We start from the raw sequence: 20,199 nt of genomic DNA on the forward strand, positions 1-20,199 counted from the left end.
AGGGAATGCGGGGAGACTGGAACAATGGTCCACATTTGGTGGTCATGTTCCCGTTTGAGGGATTTCTGGGCCTCCATCGAAAGATTCCCCACTAATTTATATGATCCAGTCTTTAAACTGACCCCCATGATAGTCTTATTCAACGATAGTCTTATTCAACGATAGACCTAAACATAAATGCAAAATAAAACAGCTATTACTCCAGATCTGTCTAAATGGTGCAACATCCCTAATTTCTATAAAATGGAAATCTGTCCTAATCCCCACTGTAGCTGAATGGAAACCCAAACTTAGGAACTGATCTTTCTAGAAGAATACTCTTAGTTTAAAACAAAAAGACTAGACCTATTCTACAATGTCCAATTTTATTGGGAAACCACCATTGCAAAAACTGGTAATAACAAATTGACAAGTGCTTAACTTCAATTGAAATGTAGTCACTCACGTGGACACTGTGTGTGCATGTATCTGCCTATTACTGCTTGTGTGTGTATGCCTGTCTTTCCCTGCTTGTGTGTGCATGTATCTGCCTATTACTCCCTGTGTGTGCATGTATCTGCCTATTACTGCCTGTGTGTGCATGTATCTGCCTATTACTTCCTGTGTGGCAGTGTGTGCATACCTATCTATCCCTACCTGTGTGTGCATGTATCTGCCTATTACTGCCTGTGTGTGCATGTATCTGCCTATTACTTCCTGTGTGTGCATGTATCTGCCTATTACGGTCTGTGTGTGTGTATGCCTATCTGTCTCTGCCTTTGTGTGCATGTATCTGCCTATAACTGCCTGTGTTTGCATGTATCTACCTATTATTGTCTGTGTGTATGTCTCTGTCTATTACTGCCTGTGTGTGCATGTCTCTGTCTGTTACTGCCTGTGAGTGCATGTCTCTGTCTATTACTACCTGTGTGTGCATGTCTCTGTCTATTATTGCCTGTGTGTGCATGTATCTGCCTATTATTGCCTGTGTGTGCATGTATCTGTCTATTACTGCCTGTGAGTGCATGTCTCTGTCTATTACTGCCTTTGAGTGCATGTCTCTATCTATTACTGCCTGTGAGTGCATGTCTCTGTCTGTTACTGCCTATGTGTGCATGTAGCTATCTATTACTGTCTATGGGGCCTATTTATCAAGCTGTAAACCGCAAATACGCTGGAATTCTGCAGCGTTATTGTGGAGAGCTTGATTCGCCTTATTTATCAAAGGCTACAGACCGGCAAAAGTAGAATTTTGTGACGTAACATACGATCCACCGGTCTCAGTCCAACACAGATCGATGCTTACGTCACTACAGATGTTCCAAATGCAAATTCACCACTATTTGACTACTTTTGCTAGTTATCAAATAACTACCAGGTACGCTCACCACTATTCCGGCCCAGCGTACCTGGTTTTCAATCCGCCGCCCTGGAGGCGGCGGATGCCATAGGAATCAATGGGAGTCTGAAAGCAGCAAAAGCTCATGTTCGCTGCTGCCCGATATCCCATTGATTCCTATGGTAGAATAAAAGTAACGTTTACACATAACACCCTAATATGTACCCTGAGTCTAAACACCCCTAATCTGCCACCCCCTACCGCCACCACCTAACTTATACTTATTTACCCCTAATCTGCCGCCCCAACACCGCTGCCACCTAAATAAAAGTTATTAACCCCTATCCCGCCGCTCCTGGAGCCCACACCAACTCCCCTAAACCCCTGGCCTCCCACATCACTAGCACTTATTAAACCTATTAACCCCTAAACCGCCAGCCCCCCACATCGCCATAAACTAAATTAAACTATTAACCCCTAAACCTAACAACCCGCTAACCTTACATTAAATATTAACTTATCCCTATCTCATAATAAATTTAAACTTACCTTTAGATTTAAATTAAACTATGTCAAACTATGAATTAATCTACCCTAACTATTATAATAATAAAAAAAAATTACATAAAACTACAAATTAAATTAACTATATTATATATTTAAACACCTAACCCTACTCAAATTATTTAAATCTACACTAAAAAATTACAAAGTTAGAAAAAACTAAGTTACAAAAAATAACAAACACTAAGTTACACAAAAAAATAAATTCTAAGTTACAAAAAATAAAAAAGAAATTATCAAAGCTTTAAACTAATTGCACCTAATCTAAAGGCCCTATGAAAATAAAAAAGCCCCCCCCCCAAAATAAAAAAAACCCTAGCCTACAATAAACTACAAATAGCCCTTAAAAGGGCCTTTTGCGGGGCATTGCCCCAAAGAAATCAGCTCTTTTACCTGTAAAAAAATACAAATACCCCCCCAACAGTAAACCCACCACCCACACAAACAACCCCCCAAATAAAAACCTAACTAAAAAAATCTAAGCTCCCCATTGCCCTGAAAAGGGCATTTGGATGGGCATTGCCCTTAAAAGGGCATTTAGCTCTTTTGCAGCCCAAAACCCTAATCTAAAAATAAAACCCACCCAATAAAAAAAAAAATCCTAACACTAACCCCTGAAGCCGGGAGAAGTCTTCATCCAAGCGGCAAGAAGTCCTCCAAGAAGCCGGCCAAAGTCTTCATCCAAGCCTGCAGAAGTCTTCACCCAGACGGCATCTTCTATCTTCATACATCCGGCGCGGAGCGGGTCCATCTTCAAGACATCCGACGCGGAGCATCCTCTTCTTCTGATGGACTAACGACGAATGAAGGTTCCTTTATATGACGTCATCTAAGATGGCGTCCCTTAGATTCCGTTTGGCTGATAGAATTGTATCAACCAATTGGAATTAAGGTAGAAAAAATCCTATTGGCTGTTGCAATCAGCCAATAGGATTGAACTTCAATCCTATTGGCTGATCCAATCAGCCAATAGGATTGAGCTCGCATTCTATTGGCTATTCCAATCAGCCAATAGAATGCGAGCTCAATCCTATTGGAATCTAAGGGACGCCATCTTGGATGACGTCATTTAAAGGAACCTTCATTCGTGGTTAGTCCGTCGGAAGAAGAGGATGCTCCGCGTCGGATGTCTTGAAGATGGACCCGCTCCACGCAGGATGGTTGAAGATAGAAGATGCCTTCTGGGTGAAGACTTCTGCGGGCTTGGATGAAGACTTCGGCCGGCTTCTTGGAGGACTTCTTGCCGCTTGGATGAAGACTTCTTCCGGCTACTTGGAGGATGGATGTCGGATCTTCAAAACTGTAAGTCGATCTTCAGGGGTTAATGTTAGGATTTTTTAAGGGTTTATTGGGTGGGTTTTATTTTTAGATTAGGGTTTTGGGCTGCAAAAGAGCTAAATGCCCTTTTAAGGGCAATGCCTATCCAAATGCCCTTTTCAGGGCAATGGAGAGCTTAGGTTTTTTAGTTAGCTTTTTATTTGGGGGGTTGGTTGTGTAGGTGGTGGGTTTTACTATTGGGGGGGTATTTGTATTTTTTTTTACAGGTAAAAGAGCTTATTTCTTTGGGGCAATGCTTCGCAAAAGGCCCTTTTAAGTTTATTGTAAGCTAGGTTTTTTTTTATTTTGGGGGGCTTTTTATTTTCCTAGGGCCCTTAGATTAGGTATAATTAGTTTAAAGCTTTGATAATTTCTTTTTTATTTTTTGTAAATTAGTGTTTATTTTTTTGTGTAAATTAGTGTTTGTTATTTTTTGTAACTTGGTAATTTTTTAGTGTAGATTTAAATTATTTAAATAGGGTTAGGTGTTTAAATATATAATATAGTTAATTTAATTTGTAGTTTAATGTCATTTTAGTTTAAAAGTTAGGGTAGGTTGATTATTAGTTTAATATAGTTTAATGTAATTTTATTATAATAGTTAGGGTAGATTAATTATTAGTTTAATTTAATTTTAAAGGTAAGTTTAAATTTATAATAAGATAGGGATGAGTTAATATTTAATATAAAGTTAGCGGGTTGTTAGGTTTAGGGGTTAATAGGTTAATTTAGTTTATGGCGAAGTGGGGGGCTGGCGGTTTAGGGGTTAATAACTTTAGTTGCAGTGGGATCCGGGAGCAGAGGGATAGGGGTTAATAACATAATGTAGGTGGCGGCGGTGTAGGGGGCGGCAGATTAGGGGTTAATAAGTATAATGTAGGTGGCGGTGGGCTCTGGGAGCAGCGGTTTAGGGGTTAATAACTTTTTTTAGTTGCGGTGGGCTCCAGGAGCGGCGGTTTACGGTTTAATAAGTTTATTTAGTTGCAGTGGGCTCCGGGAGCGGGGGGATAGGGGTTAATAACTTTATTTAGTTGCGGCGGTGTCGGGGAGCGGCGGAATAGGGGTTAAACAGTTTAGTATAGTGTGTGTGTTTAGTGACAGTATACAAATAAAGTTGGGAAAAAGCCGAATAGCAGCATGATCGATGACTGTTAGTTAAGAACAGTCCGCTGCTCTACGCCCCGTACTTGGTGCGCGGCTTTTTGACAGCTTTTTTGTTAAATACGGAGAGCGTATTCAGGTCCGCAGCCGCGATGTTAGGCGATGTCAGGCTAGCGTATTAGTGCCGTCGAATGCAGCATAGTTGACGGCTTGATAAATAGGCCCCTATGAGTGCATATCTCTGTCTATTACTGTCTGTGAGTGTATACCTCTGTCTATTACTGTCTGTGAGTGCATGTCGCTGTCTATTACTGCCTGTGTGTATAGTATATTTGAAAAATAAACAGCTATATTATTATATTATATATTATTATATTATTTATTTGCAAAAATCCCATAGACTTTAATAGTGAATTATGTAAAACATGTTTAACCTTTTATAAATAATTATAATAGACCCCTAAATATGTTACAAATACACCCAGTGACATATTGCAATCCTTTAGAAAATCTTACCTGATGACTTTTCTGCAAAGTTCAACTTTAAAGTTTATTGGAAGTTTTGTAGATACATTTTGTATAAGAATTTAAAGGGATTGATATGCATTACTTGAAAGGAAGAACGTCCACGCTTGGATATAATGGATAAAAAATATTTTCTTTATTGGTCAATACTTAAAATCATTGATTGATATGCATTAAACAAAGACAATATGCATAGCTATAAGAAAAGTATAAATAAAATGGCAATTAGTAAAATATATAAAGGTATTTTTTTAAAGGGATAAGAAAGTCAAAATTAAACTTTCATAATTCAGGATACACCATAGAATTTTAAGACAATTCTATTATTCTTGTCTCTTTGTATCCATTGTTGAAAAGCATATGTACCTATCCTTAGCAGCAGCAATGCACTACTAGGAGCTAACTGGTGGTTGGCCGCAACACACATTTGTCTCTTGTCACTTGCTCACAGATGTGTTCAGCTAGGTCCCCATGCAAGGTCTAGGAGGGGGACTTTAGAATCTGTGAGGGGGCGCATTTTTGAATTTTGCCCTGGTAGCCAGATTCTCTAGAAACGACCCTGCATTTTTGGTTCAGCACCCTGGGTAGTGATTCCTGATTGGTACCAAGAGAACGAAGAAAAATTAATAATAGGAATAAATTAGAAAGTTGCTTAAAATTGCATTCTCTTTCTGAATTATGAAAGAGGAAGTTTTTGGTTCATGTCCCTTTAACCCCTTGAGTGTTTATGACGGCTCTGAGCCGTCACAGAGCTTCCCACTCTGGTGCTAATGACAGCTCAGAGCCATCACTAGCACTCTCCCAACTTGAGGGAGATCTGGGGGCTCCAACCCGCTCCTACCCCGGCAATCGGGCCTGCATAGTGACAGGCATCGCCGGGGCTTCACGTTATGTGTGGTGACATCACGCACAATAACGTGATGACGTCACCGCGCAAATTTATTTAACATTAACAATGTTAAATATAGGAGCGGGGGGCATGCTGCCTAGAAGCCTGTATCTCAGGCATCTAAGCAGCTACAGACCCCCAAGACCCACCGTTGGAAAGATAATCGCCTAAACTTTCCAGCAGTGTAAGATCTTAAATAAATAAATAAAAAGTAAAAAAAAAATGTTTAAAAATATATTTAAAAAAAAACTTTAATAAACCTTAGCACCCAGGTGGGAAAGTGCTTAGCACTCAAAGGGTTAAGATATAATGAAAATCTGGCATATTAGGGGTGTTGAGGACTGGAGTTGATCATTTGACTGCTGTAGATCATTTAGAAATATAGTGTAAATAGTTATTGCTATGCATAACCAGCTACTCTGACAAATGATAACCCAAGGAATATTATCGCTTACAATTAACCATATACTTACATCGCTTCTATGTTTTTTCATATAAAATGTAATCTCCTATGATATTACTGATTTATACTGAAATTAGATCAGAAATAATTGGAAACTGAAAGGGAAACTAACATTTTTTTTTTCTTTCATGATTCGGATAGATTATGTAATTTTAAGCAGCTTTCTAATTTATTCCTATTATCAAATGTTCTTCGTTCTCTTGCTATCTTTATTTGAAAAGCAGCAATGCAAAGCTTTGGACCCGGCTCATTTTTTTCTTCAGCACCTGGGTAGCGCTTGCTGATTGGTGGCTAAATGTAGCCACCAATAAGCAAGCACTATCCAGGGTGCTGAACCTATAATGGGATAGCTCCTAAGCTTTACATTCCTGCTTTTCAAATAAATATAGCAAGAGAACAAAGAAAAAATTAAAATAGGAGTAAATTAGGAAGCTGCTTAAAATTGCATCCTCTATCTGAATCATCAAAGAAAAAAATTGGGTTTAGTATCCCTTTAACTAAAAATTGTGGTGTCCATTCCTACACAACAAAATCAAATGTCATATTCATCAAACCTATTCTTTAACTTTCAGCAGGAAAGGGTTTAAATGAAACTGGAAATAAGTCACTCAGCTATTCAGATCAATATTTGAAAGAAGCTTTCTGAACAATAACAACCTGAGAGTAAGACAGGAGTGCCCACATTATTGTAAGAGGCGGGGATCAGTTGGAAAGACAATAGGTGAGAATGTTGGGAGGATATCTATAAAAACATTTGTAGAATGGAAACCTGAAATTCTAGGATAAATATATCATTCATTCATAAAACATATATATATAAGTTATAAAACCAAATGTATTTTATAGTTATGATACTGCAGGAAAGAAATAAATACAGTTTAGAAAGTGCTGCTTTACTAAACAAACATGTTGTCTTCCTCTAAAAGCGGAAGAAGGTTTATTCTTGTGAAAGTTCAACACACTAAGATCTATTACAAAAAAATCCAAAGAATGTTCCAGCAGACAAGAGTGTGCAGATAAAATAAAAATGTACTTTATTAGGACTAGTTAAAATTATACAAAAATAGGCAGACTCCTGTAACCAGTGGGAGTTAGAAAAAGGTCTGACCGGTTTCAGCCAAATAGGCTGTAGTCATAGACATGTTGCACCTATGCAGGTGCAATCTATTTAAAACTCTTAGCTCCTCCCCAAGGAGGTGATAAAAGAAAACAAACACCCAATGTTTAACCCCTTAAAGGCAATATGTGAAATTGTATATACACAGACTTCTGTAGACATAAAGAAGGACAAGCGGATTACATAAAGCAATAACATAACAGTCAAGATAGTAACAACCCCAATTAACACTAAAACAACAATACATAAATAAAGTGTATTCAAATGATATAGTAACAAAATACATATAGTAAAGAAGATACCTTAAATTATATGTTAAAGGTAAGAGGAGAAAGTTAATGCTTGACTGAAACTTAAACATGCTTATGTGCTTGATTAACTTAAAGAGCACCCTTGCTGTAATAATTGTTATGTCTAGCTGGTGCATATAAAGTATGTCAAAGTCACTTCAGACTGTATTATAAGAACTTGAAATAGGATATACATAATGATCGTGGTTATATCTAGAGATTACTTGTAAGTAAAAAATAAATGTACTAACAAGTTAAAAAGACTTAGGCCTAGATTTAGAGTTCGGCGGTAGCCGTCAAAACCAGCGTTAGAGGCTCCTAACGCGGGTTTTTTACGCACTCCGGTATTTAGAGTTTATTTACCGCGACTCAAAATACACCTAACGCTCAACTTTCTACCGCCACCTCAGACCCAGTAGTAAACATATACCGCACAAAAAAACATCCACGAATCACAAAACAAATATTACACAAAGTACACTTACACTCATACAAACACAACACTATCTTTATTTTTCGTATTTTTTATTTTTTCTTTAAAATACAACGGATTAAAGTTGCGAGATCTCGGGTGTTTGAAAAAAATCCACACAAATCCATTTTCCCATTGACTTACATGGACATACGGGAAAAGACCCTCATATACCTACATCTAACGAATAACATTATCACAAACATACACTCATCGATGCATACAAACAATATACACCACATTACATACACAAAATATTTATTTATTACAAAAAGAACACGATTTAGCGACTTTTTCACACAAGCTCATGACGTCACTCACTTTACGAGGAAAACCAGTCTTAGAAAAAAAAATATAGAAATCTTTGGAGCCTCCATTGACTTCTATTGGGAAGACGTGCTCGTGCACGCGAAACCCTCATTTCCCTAACGCACGCAAATAGCGTAGACTGAAAAACTCCAAATACCAGCGCTAGAAAATACATGATTTCATGCGTTAGACCCAGCTATGATAAATAGATAAAGAAATGACTATTTCCCTATGGTGGACTTATGTTTTTTAATATTAAATATTCACCACACCATAAATATTTTTAACACTTTTAGATTACATCAACTACAAATCCCCATCACTAGTAACACATTATTATTTCAATAAAATTACATTTACAATTAAAATAAAAATCAATACACATTTCTGGATTCACAAACACTACACAATGGGAAACATCTCTCATTTACCTTTATTATTGCATTTCTGTTATTCAACTCATATGCTTGCAGCAACTGCATATCTACATAGGCTTAACACATGATCACTCATGGATGCACATACATTACTTTTAACATTCACTCATACATGTGCATTCAAATGATGGGGGAAAAACACATTACATTCTCTCTAGGAATCACAAAACACAACATATGGATTTTACTGTACTTTTAACATCATGATTCCATCACCAGAAACCATTAGGAATTACGTACAACACGAACATCATTACACCAGATTACAGATGTCACTTTATGGGAAGGAACAACAATGCCAGACCGCTATATACAAGTCAGCATATGTGGGACACAATCACAATATATACGTACATGTACATAACACGCATCACCCATCACGCAACCACAAAGCACACATTTAGATTTTATTCAGCACACAATAACAATGTAGCACAATACAACAACACAATGAGGATTTCACAACTACATAGGCAGGTTAATAATATCATGACGTCATTAGAAGATTCAACCATACACATCACAGATTCACCACTGTACCGCCCCTTTAGGAACTTTAACACTCAATACTACAATACAACATATACGTAAAACACACTTTTGAACAGCATTATTATGGAGATTTCAATGGGACAATTCAGAAATATTGTCAGATCGCACATCAATTATATATATAATACTACAGATGACAGCCGGAAGTTATTCAGTATTCGTGCAATTTTTATGGGACGCATACAATATCGTCAGATCGAAAATCAATTATATATATAATACTACAGATGACAGCCGGAAGTTATTCAGTATTCGTGCAATTTTTATGGGACGCATACAATATCGTCAGATCGAAAATCAATTATATATATAATACTACAGATGACAGCCGGAAGTTATTCAGTATTAGTGCGATTTGAAAGGGACGCGTACAATATTCACATCTCGGCAATCACTTATATATACAATACTACAGATGACAGCCGGAAGTTATTCAGTATTAGTGCGATTTGAAAGGGACGCATACAATATTGACATCTCAGCAATCACTTATATATACAATACTACAGATGACAGCCGGAAGTTATTCAGTATTAGTGCGATTTTAAAGGGACGCATACAATATTGACAGCTCGGCAATCACTTATATATACAATACTACAGATGGCAGACGGGAATTTCGGAATTATTATTGCGATTTGAAAGGGACGCTTACAATATTGACAGCTCGGCAATCACTTATATATACAATACTACAGATGACAGACGGGAAGTTCTGAATTATTATTGCGATTTGAAAGGGACGCATACAATATTGACAGCTCTGAAATCACTTATATATACAATACTACAGATGTTACTTTATCATTTACAAACAATATTGCAGCAACATTGATCGATCACATTCGATGCACATTATACACAACTATGCACTTTCATTCATGTTAGCCTGGACGTGTGCTTGTTACTATAACATCGCGTTTAGGAAATATTGATTACGCATATGATCAAACATTACAAACATGCACTGTATGTGTGATATTTGACACTTTCACATTGAGAATCATTGTTTGAAACTAACATTTCAGCAAACAACAAATAAACGCCCACTGTCAAAGCATTGGCGCCGCTCACATACAAACAGGTGAATACAATCAGCAATCATTACAAACTCACTACCATTGGACTAATTGTACTATAAATCCCCCAAACAACATGGCCAATGCATCACTTGTGATCCACATCAGATCAAGTGCTTACCTTGTTACGCTGTTTTGAAAGATGGATGACGATGACATGGTAGACGCTGCTGGTGGTGCTATTGGCGAACTAGCTGTTGGTCGAATCAGGCAGCCTCGGCGGCTCAGACCGAGACGAAGGGGTCGTCTGGTTCGAGGTCCTCGTGTCTACAGGGTGAGACCCACCTTGGAAAACATGAGTGACTTTGAGGTTTTTGATAAGTATCGGCTCGATCGCGAACAGCTCATTGGCCTTTACGATCTTCTTAAACCTCATTTGGAGCCACGTATACAAATAAGGACTGCTGTTCCCCCCATGAGTAAGATGCTAAGCTGTCTATACGTCCTGGCCTCCGGGAGTTTTCAATCCGGAGAACTGTACATGCATGGCCTGGCTCAAGGTACATTCTCTGGGGTGTTTGATAACTTTCTGAACGCCATGGTACGTATCAGTAAGCAATACATAGGATTCCCACAGAATGATGGTGATTGGAGGCGCCTGAAGCGGGAATTCTTTGATATTGCTCAATTGCCCAATGTCTTGGGAGCCATTGATTGTACCCACATTGCGCTGCGTGCTCCAATTGATGACTTGCCCTTCAGAAATCGCAAACATTTTCATAGCCTCAACGTGCAGTATGTTTGTGACGCACGGATGAGGATTATGCATGTGTATGCGAATTTTGGAGGTGCTTGTCATGATGCCCGCATCCTCTCTCTGTCGTCCCTGTGGAGACAGTTTGAGGAAAGACAAATGCCCCCTGGTTATCTCGTTGGTGAGTATTAGTGCACAACATGGTTAATTATTTTGACAATTGCCCCTGTATTTTTTAACTGTTAGCGTCATGTTCAGCTATAGGATTAAATTTAACCATTTGTTATTTACCGACGCTAATGTCTATTTTTATTGAAATGCAGATATGTAGCATGTCTTACCTTAAGTGTTCAGATAGAGAATGCAATGTAAACATGTAGTTAGCATTTTACACAAGGTTTGGTTTAGGAGAAATACGCATATGTAGCATGTCTTAGATGAAATGGCAAGATATTATCTCATGCAATTTAACCCTGTCATTGTCTTTTTCTGCTAATGTCTAGTTTTATTGAAATGCAGATATGTAGCATGTCTTACCTTAAGTGTTCATATAGAGAATGCAATGTAAACATGTAGTTAGCATTTTACACAAGGTTTGGTTTAGGAGAAATACGCATATGTAGCATGTCTTAGATGAAATGGCAAGATATTATCTCATGCAATTTAACCCTGTCATTGTCTTTTTCTGCTAATGTCTAGTTTTATTGAAATGCAGATATGTAGCATGTCTTACCTTAAGTGTTCATATAGAGAATGCAATGTAAACATGTAGTTAGCATTTTACACAAGGTTTGGTTTAGGAGAAATACGCATATGTAGCATGTCTTAGATGAAATGGCAAGATATTATCTCATGCAATTTAACCCTGTCATTGTCTTTTTCTGCTAATGTCTAGTTTTATTGAAATGCAGATATGTAGCATGTCTTACCTTAAGTGTTCATATAGAGAATGCAATGTAAACATGTAGTTAGCATTTTACACAAGGTTTGTTTTAGGAGAAATACGCATATGTAGCATGGCTTAGATGAAATAGCAAGATATTATCTCATGCAATTTAACCCTGTCATTGTCTATTTCTGCTAATGTCTAGTTTTATTGAAATGCAGATATGTAGCATGTCTTACCTTAAGTGTTCATATAGAGAATGCAATGTAAACATGTAGTTAGCATTTTACACAAGGTTTGGTTTAGGAGAAATATGCATATGTAGCATGGCTTAGATGAAATGGCTAGATACAGATTTATATATAATTTTTTTTAATTTCTTTATGTTTCTGACAACTTTTAATATGGATTATGGTTTTTAAAAAATATATTTATACAACAATATACTAGTTTAAGTATTCTGTTTGAATTATGTTCTGTTCTAAATTTATAGGTGATTCTGGGTACATGAGCCGGCCTTGGCTCATTACCCCCTTGCGTAGCCCAACTGATGTGTCTGAGGAGCGCTACAATAGGGCTCATAAGAGAACCAGGGCGGTGGTTGAAAGGATGTTCGGGCTCCTGAAGATGAGATTCAGGTGCCTGGACCGTTCTGGAGGAGCACTCCAGTACAACCCAAAGAAGGTGGCTAAGATCGTTGTAGCCTGTAGCGTCCTGCATAATATTGCACAGCGGGCTGGGATGCTGCAGGCCGTCCCGGTGGACAGAGACCTCCTCAGAGATGAGGAGGATGATCCTGTTCTAGAGGGGGAATTCCAGGACGAGGGACTTGATGTCAGAGCAGACGTCATCAACCGCCACTTTAGACGGTAAATAATAGAAGTTACACTGGAGTATTTTCAATAGATGTGAACTCTAGGGAAATGACAAGTAGAGAATTGTGCAAACATGTTAGTATTGATCAAATGTTAGAATAATATTTATTTCTCATAATATAGGTGATGCTCTGGGCATTGGGTCCTATAGCGAGTCTTTGCCACCTGGTTTTTATAGAGGACATCAGATGGTAAGTAGAAATGTATGGACTGTTGCTGGCATGATTTGTACACAAATACATAATATGGCATACATTTTTAAAAATATAACTTTGTTTACACATTACTTATGTACATAATCAGAAAGGGATACTCTAGAATGACTATGGTTCAATGTCACACAGAGGTTTGTTCTGCTCAATATGACTCATCTTCACACTTGATAGAAAATAACACAGGTTCATACACAGGCTTAGTAAGCTAGTGATAGATATTTATTATGAAATGGGGGGTGGGAGAGGGGTACAGAACTGATTCACACACTTGTATGAAATCTTTATATATAATTTCTTACATTAGGGAGATGACTTAATATAAAGACTGAAAGGGAACAATTTGAAGCCTGACAGTGAAGATTTCCAAGACTGACAGTGGGGAAAAAGCCAAGATTGAAATTGAAGTATACCAATGGGATCATGTCTGGCATATTTAAATTCTGCTGACCTTGAAAACCATACAAAGACATGTTCACATGGTAAGTGCAAACTATTTGATAGAATAAGGCTGTGGAGACATCCTATTGGAGACACTTAGATGATTTTCTATTTTGTAGATGGTATTTCCCAGTCCTCTATTTAATGAACTGATGAATAAGACACCTATTGAAGATCAACTGTTTACCCCTGAATTGACATTCAAAGACCATGCATTGTCCAGGTTGGTGTACCAATGCATGCTAGTGAAGACTGTAGAATATTAGTAGCTTACATACATTAGTCATATTTAGTTCTTAATTAGATATTTAGGGATCACAATCAGACACTTAGATGATTTTCCTTTTTAGATGGTATTTCCCAGTCCTCTATTTAATGAACTGATGAATAAGACACCTATTGAAGATCAACTGTTTACCCCTGAATTGACATTCAAAGACCATGCATTGTCCAGGTTGGTGTACCAATGCATGCTAGTGAAGACTGTAGAATATTAGTAGCTTACATACATTAGTCATATTTAGTTCTTAATTAGATATTTAGGGATCACAATCAGACACTTAGATGATTTTCCTTTTTAGATGGTATTTCCCAGTCCTCTATTTAATGAACTGATGAATAAGACACCTATTGAAGATCAACTGTTTACCCCTGAATTGACATTCAAAGACCATGCATTGTCCAGGTTGGTGTACCAATGCATGCTAGTGAAGACTGTAGAATATTAGTAGCTTACATACATTAGTCATATTTAGTTCTTAATTAGATATTTAGGGATCACAATCAGACACTTAGATGATTTTCCTTTTTAGATGGTATTTCCCAGTCCTCTATTTAATGAACTGATGAATAAGACACCTATTGAAGATCAACTGTTTACCCCTGAATTGACATTCAAAGACCATGCATTGTCCAGGTTGGTGTACCAATGCATGCTAGTGAAGACTGTAGAATATTAGTAGCTTACATACATTAGTCATATTTAGTTCTTAATTAGATATTTAGGGATCACAATCAGACACTTAGATGATTTTCCTTTTTAGATGGTATTTCCCAGTCCTCTATTTAATGAACTGATGAATAAGACACCTATTGAAGATCAACTGTTTACCCCTGAATTGACATTCAAAGACCATGCATTGTCCAGGTTGGTGTACCAATGCATGCTAGTGAAGACTGTAGAATATTAGTAGCTTACATACATTAGTCATATTTAGTTCTTAATTAGATATTTAGGGATCACAATCAGAAAAAGGAATACATATTATAGTTGATATAGAGGTATTTGAATGGACATGAAATATTACATTTATGTTCAGCATACATATATTGTTTACATGTGATATACATTATTATGTATAAATTTAATTTTTGAAATTTAAATATTATTTTTAATCAACAATATAATGGTGTATGTATTTCATTAATTTAAAATGAATGTAATGATTATGTGTAAAAAATGTTGATCAAAGTTAGAGCATAGACACCATATGATTTTAAATGTATTTTATGAATATTTTACAACGTGTGTATTAACTTTGTTCCATTTTTATTATTTGTCATTTCAGATTGGCATCTGATGACTTCATGGAATATTTAATTATTTTCTATTAAATATATATTTTTTTTTTTTAGCAGATTCTAATATATATCAATATAATCTGTAAATAAATAAAACTTGGACTCCCATGACTGATAGTTGGCTATTTGACAAGCACATGCATAAGAGAAAATAATGCATTAATAGTAGAAAATAAAATTCTTCAGAGAATATTAAAAGATATATTTTAACATTAATTGGGGAGTCATATTCTTCAATGCTTTTATATTGAAAAAGTATATATTAAAAATATTTAGGATATGTATTAATATTATGATTGTTTTAACATTTAATAAGGTGAAGTGGTTCAATTACATGAAAGTGACAGTGTTGTTGAATGTAAAAAGAATTGTATAAGATCATGTATCTTCCTTAGGTATCTCAAAACATTATTAGAAAATATTTTACAATTATTACATTTATAAATGGTAGGTCATTTAACTTTATAATTTTTAATAATTAGTTATTGGATGCCAGGTTAATCTATGTAATTTTCTAGTGGAGTCATTTAACTATACTTAGTAATATTATGTATTTATTACAATCTTACCTCTTGGGTTAGACATCAAATATCTATATAGAATGTAATTTCCCCTTTAGTTTATTTTGTCAATGTTAAATCAAAATACAATATGTTTGGGTCCTTAAAGGGGTCATTCAAAATGTATATTTTGTATACATTGTTACAAATATCATACAAGAATTTAAACATATTTAGAATGTACTATAGAATTACATTCAGTCTTTAAATATACTTGTTAAAATAAAAATAAATGCACATATCTTAGTCAATGATATAAGGCATCTATATGCAAACAACAATCAGCATCAAAATAGCCTATGTAGAGATGTATTTAATCCACGAATATATATAATTACAATATAATAATTGAATAACAAAACATATAAAGTTGGTCAAATATAAGATTATGATACAAAATGCATACATAACATATAGCTTAATGTCCCTCTACGCTGAAGGCTAAAAAAGACCTCATTTAATAAATATATTTCAGTCAGTGTGTAAAACAATCTAGAAGTTAATCTAAATTTGCTTTACTCATATGTTAGACTCATTTAGCAAAAGGAAGGTGCCTAGGTTTATGATATATTAAGCATTATTGTGAAATGTTTATTTAAAGGGACATGAACTCAAAATATACTTAAAGGTAGCCATTTAAAAAAACAAAGATTTATACATTCTGAATGAGTATTCTATTTTAATCAAGTTTAAAACTTGTCTCATATTATGAATGCTCATTGTGATGTTGCTATCATTACTTTAGAAATAAGGCAGTAAATAGCTAATTTATTTGCTTCAGTACTCTGGACAGAACTTGATTGTTTGGAATAATTGATGCAACAATCGTCAAGGACAACCCAGGTTTTTATTAAACAATTGTCCGTAATATAAAATATCATTATTGTTTTTCAAAGAAACATAACAAGATAACTTAACATTTGATAATCGTATTAAATAATAAAGTTGATTAACATTTCATGCTCAATCACCAATGGTAAATTTTTTTGGACAGTGTCCCTTTAAGAGCTTGAAATAGTGTATTTACTTCTCTTCCTATCTTTACATACTTTGCTTGAAAAGCATATCGAGATAGGCTCAGTAGATGAAGATTGGTGGATGCACAGAGATGCCTTATGTGATTGGCTCAACCATGTGCATTTAAATTTCTTATGTTGAGGATATATAAATACTAAGAGAAAATGATTTACATTTTAAAGTCTAAACAATCTTCTATCTCTACAGATCATTTGATACAATTGTTTGTAATGTCTCTTTAAAACTAAAGACGCCATTGCACAATAACATATATGAGCACTTCAGAGAAATACAAGCTCGAGGTTTATTTGCGAATAACAAAGCTGTAGTTTAACATTTATAAACAGATTATCAAAGTTACTGACATTCTTCCCGGAATTTTAACATTAATAAATATTGCGTGGGAAACGCATCTTCAAACACCAGATTAGCATATTTAAACATTAGTGTAATGTCACGCAATAGCACACAATCAATGTGCATTATAAATACATTTAATAGAGCAATGTCAATACTTCACAATAAATTTATTTAAAGAACAATAAAGACATACAATATTAAATGTGTATTTGTATTAAAGAAACAGACCGTTATTAAACCGAGAAATTTCTACAACATTAATAATGTGACAGGATTAGATTTTAAAGAGTATTTAATCATTAATATTTCACGGATCACGGATATTAAATCTGCGTCACACATATCCGCATGACAGGCCCATGAGTTACAAATAAGTCTACATGAAAAATGAAGTTACAGCACCACCAAGCGGTATGTGTAAGGAAGTTACTAAGATATGAAACATTAAGGAACGGCCAATCAGAGTTCATCACACAAACACAACTTGAGTCAGGATGGTCTCACAGACATTATAACAATATTTCAAACTTTTATCCAATCAGATGTACAGATAAATTGTCCCATGGTGCATCTCATGTTTACTTCACCATATAAAAGTCCATTACACGTTGCCATCTTTGTCAGTTCTCTAATGCCTGCAGGCAATATATATTATTATTATACAACCCAGCAGGCATGTCAGTTCCCAGGTTCACCAAGGAGGAGAGCGCTGCACTGGTCCACGCCGTCAAGGACTTTTATCCCCAGCTGTTTGGGAACAAGAGGAGCTCGACAGATGCGCCTGTTAAGAAGGCCCTCTGGGAGTCTATCACCAATGCGGTTAGATTGGTGTGTGACGTCCAGAGGACCCAGGATCAGATCATGAGGAGATTCGGAGATATGAGGTTGCGTTTATCGAAAAAAGTCAACCTCATAAGGGACTGGGTACAAGCCCGTAAAAGAGGGGGCCAAAGAAAGGCCCCGCGGAAACTGTACCTACTCCCTTATGAGGTGACTTTATGCGAGCTCCTCAATCTCCGGGTCCCCAAAAGATTTAGATCCTCGCCATCCTCGGCCTCCTCTTCTTCCCTCCCAGCTGCGGGATCTGAAAGTCCTGACGCGGGGGACAGGGCAGATGCTTCTCCGTCCGGTGGCCTGGGAGGACCCGATAGAGAATCTGAACCAGGTAATTATCCAACTTCATATAATATTTATAATGTTAAAAATCCAAAAATTGTATTTAGTCAGATACTAAACCTATACAGATCTCACAACATACACTACATATGATGTTTAGATATCTGATTTTACATTAGTGATACATGAAATTGGAATGATGTTTCTTGCGCTCTACAGAATATGCGTCACAGAGCGGAAATGTAATTTCGCATCCACGTTAACATGGGTTTGCGGAAAGTGGCATTGCTTTATACATGTTGGTCAAATGACGGATGCGTAATTCCGCTTGGAATCATTGCGCAATGATCGCGAAAATGGCATTTCTCATCCACGTTAACATGGGTTTGCGGAAAGTGGCATTGCTTTATACATGTTGGTCAAATGACGGATGCGTAATTCCGCTTGGAATCATTGCGCAATGATCGCGAAAATGGCATTTCTCATCCACGTTAACATGGGTTTGCGGAAAGTGGCATTGCTTTATACATGTTGGTCAAATGACGGATGCGTAATTCCGCTTGGAATCATTGCGCAATGATCGCGAAAATGGCATTTCTCATCCACGTTAACATGGGTTTGCGGAAAGTGGCATTGCTTTATACATGTTGTTAAAAATTAAATGGAAAATCTTAGATTAGTGAAGAATACAGTATTCTTATTTTAAATATTATATCTAATAAAAAACGAATAATACTAATAAATTATAACATATGGCCATCAATTGATGATTATGTAATAACAAGCATATATTCTTAAAGATACAGTAAACAACACAACTGATTGAAAATAAGAGTCCAGGATATATTTATCATTCATTAAATTGCGGAAACTATTAACTCATGGGACTACCAAAGGATTAATATTTTTCTATTGATTTGTTATTAATGTAAATATTTTAAACATGGCATGATTAGTATTAATGATATGCAATCCTCATTTAATATATTACAGATATGGATGTGGCTGCTGGATCCTCAAGCCAGGGCTTGTCACAGTATGGTATGTCTCATTTTAATTGACATTTGTCTTAGAAACATGGAATGAACATTACATACTAAATACACATTGTTCTATATTTATATGTAATGTCTATTTAATAGATGAAAATTATATAATTATTCGGATATACTTAAATAACATATTTGATTTTAATTGCATGCTCAATACCATTCATTACATCAACATATGGAGTAGATAATTCATTAACAAACAACAACATTGTGGAATCTATTTAATTTTAGATTAAAGGGATACTGAACTACAATTATTAATATTGTCTTTCACATACAGTATGCAATATTAATAAACATAAAATATAATACTATCATCATATGTGACATATTCTATTGCTAAATGTAGTTTAAAATAAAGAAAGTACGTTTATGTGCATCTAAATATTTGTTGACCAACCTGGGTTTATATTGATGATTGGTGGATACCTTCAACAAACAATATTTATTGAATCCAATATTCCTTATCTGCCTTTAAGATTAATATCGAACAACATTCGAATTATAATAGGAGTCAATGTTAAATCATTTTTTACAGTTTGAACATAGAAATCAATTATTTAAATTAATCATGTCAGTGTCCCTTTAAGACAAAATAGATTCATTCATCATTACATTATTTTTATTAAAAACTATTGATATATAAATCTAATTATCTGTTGGAGTTACTTTATATATATCTGCATACTCTAACAGCACCATGATTACATATTAGTAATAATAAAGTTTGTTATGTATTGTGATAAATATGTGTTGTGTCCTAAACAAGATTACTGTACATTGAAAAAATGGCTCGATGTGACACATGTTTGTTTAGATTTGTCAACAGATGCTCCTCAATATGTGGTTTGTGTGTATTCTTGTAACTTCTTAAGGACATATGACGGAATTATTCCGTCATAAAACAATTGAGCTAAGTGAAAGCTGTGTCCTTAAAGGGTTAAGAACATTGATCATTGGGTATATTTAGAT

This window comes from Bombina bombina, chromosome 5 (genome assembly GCF_027579735.1).
Source record: "Bombina bombina isolate aBomBom1 chromosome 5, aBomBom1.pri, whole genome shotgun sequence".
Taxonomy (NCBI): domain Eukaryota; kingdom Metazoa; phylum Chordata; class Amphibia; order Anura; family Bombinatoridae; genus Bombina; species Bombina bombina.